Source organism: Cherax quadricarinatus, unplaced genomic scaffold, assembly GCF_038502225.1.
Source record: "Cherax quadricarinatus isolate ZL_2023a unplaced genomic scaffold, ASM3850222v1 Contig4007, whole genome shotgun sequence".
Classification (NCBI taxonomy): Eukaryota; Metazoa; Arthropoda; class Malacostraca; order Decapoda; family Parastacidae; genus Cherax; species Cherax quadricarinatus.
In genome coordinates this window covers 1-2,500 of record NW_027199033.1, presented here as the reverse complement: position 1 = coordinate 2,500, position 2,500 = coordinate 1, and positions in this window count along the sequence as shown.

Genomic DNA, 2,500 nt, shown 5'->3' with positions numbered 1-2,500 from the left:
ATGGCAGTGACCTCCATCGAAGACACTACGAGACTTCAAGCGGACATCAACCAAATCTTCGAATGGGCCACTCAAAGCAATATGAAGTTCAACGAGGAGAAATTTCAACTACTCAAATATGGAAAACTTGAAGAAATTAAAAATGTGTCAGGGTATACCACAAATTCTAACCATACAATAGAGCAGAAAAGTAATGTGAAGGACCTGGGAGTGATAATGTCAGAGAATCTCGCATTCAAAGACCACAACAATGTATCTACCTCATCCACTAGGAAAATGATAGGATGGATAATGAGAACCTTCAAAACTAGGGACGCCAAGCCCATGATGATTCTTTTCAAATTGCTTGTGCTCTCTAGGCTTGAATACTGCTGTACGCTAACGGCCCCTTTCAAGGCTGGCGACATTACAGACCTGGAGAGTGTACAAAGAACTTTCACGGCACACATAAGTGCGATACGGCACCTAAAATACTGGGAACGGTTGAATGTCCTTGATCTGTATTCCCTCAAACGCAGGCGAGAGAGATACATGATAATATCCACTAGGAAGGTCCTGGAGGGATTGGTACCAAACTTACACACGAAAATCACTCCACATGAAAGCAAAAGATGCAACATTTCCCCGATGAAAAGCAGGGGTGACACGAGTACACTGAGAGACAACACAATAAGTGTCCGGGGCCCAAGGCTGTTCAATTGCCTTCCAGCATACATAAGGGGGATTACCAATAGACCCCTGGCTGTCTTCAAGAAGGCACCGGACAGGCACCTAAAGTCAGTGCCTGACTAACCGGGCTGTGGTTCGTACGTCAGCTTGCGTGCTGCCATTAGTAACAGCCTGGTCGATCAGACCCTGACCCACCATGAGGCCTGGTCTCAGACCGGGCCGCGGGGGCGTTGACCCCTGAAACCCTCTCCAGGTAAACTCCAGGTTAACCTCCACCATCTACCACCACCATCACCACCATCACCATCGACCACCATGCACCACCACCACCATCCACCATCACTACCATACACCATCATCACCATCCACCACCATCAACCACCCACCACCACCACCACCATCCACCACCACCACCATCACTATCGACCACCATGCACCACCACCATCACTATCGACCACCATGCACCACCACCACCACCACCATCCACCATCACAACCATACACCATCATCACCATCCACCACCATCAACCACCCACCACCACCACCACCACCATCCACCATCAACCACCACCACCATCCACTACAACCACCATCATCCACCACCACCACTACCTACATCATCCACCATCACCACTACCTACATCATCCACCATCACCACCATCCACCACCACCATCAACATCTACCACCACCACCATCCAAAACCACCACCATCCACCACGACCACCACCATCCACCACCACCACCATCCACCACCACCATCTACCACCACCACCATCCACCACCACCATCTACCACCACCACCATCCACCATCCACTACAAGCACCATGCACCACCAGCACCATCCACCAGCACCATCCACCACTACCACCATCCACCACCACCATCCACCACTACCACCATCCACCACCACCATCCATCACCACCACCTCCACCGCCACCACCATCCACCACCACCACCATCCACTACCACCACCATCATCCACCACTACCTCCATCATCCACAATCACCACCATGCACCACCACCACCGCCACCATCCACCACCACCATCCACCACCAACATCTACCACCAACATCTACCACCACCACCATACACCACCATCCACCACCACCATCCACCACCACCATCCACCACCATCTACCACCACCACCATCTACCACCACCACCATCCACCACCACCACCATCCACCACCACCACCATCCACCACCACCACCACCTACCACCACCACCACCATCCACCACTACCATCTACCACCACCACCACCCACCACCCCCACCACCATCTACCACCACCACCATCCAAAACCACCATCTACCACCACCACCATCCAAAACCACCACCATCCACCACCACCACCGTCTATCACCACCACCATCCACCACAAGCACCATCCACCACCACCATCTAACACCACCACCACCCACCACCACCTCCACCCACCACCACCTCCACCATCTACCACCACCACCATCTACCACCACCACCATCCGCCACCACCATCTACCACCACCACCGTCCACCACCACCATCCACCACAAGCACCATGCACCACCAGCACCATCTACCACCACCACCATCTACCACCACCATCCACCACCAGCACCATCCACCACCAGCACCATCTACCACCACCATCCACCACCACCACCATCCACCACCACCATCCACCACCACCATCCACCACCACTATCCATCTCCACCATCCACCACCACCATCCACCACCACCACCATCCACTACCACCATCCACCACCACCATCCATCTCCACCATCCACCAGCACCATCCACCACCAGCACCATCTACCACCACCATCCAGCACCATCT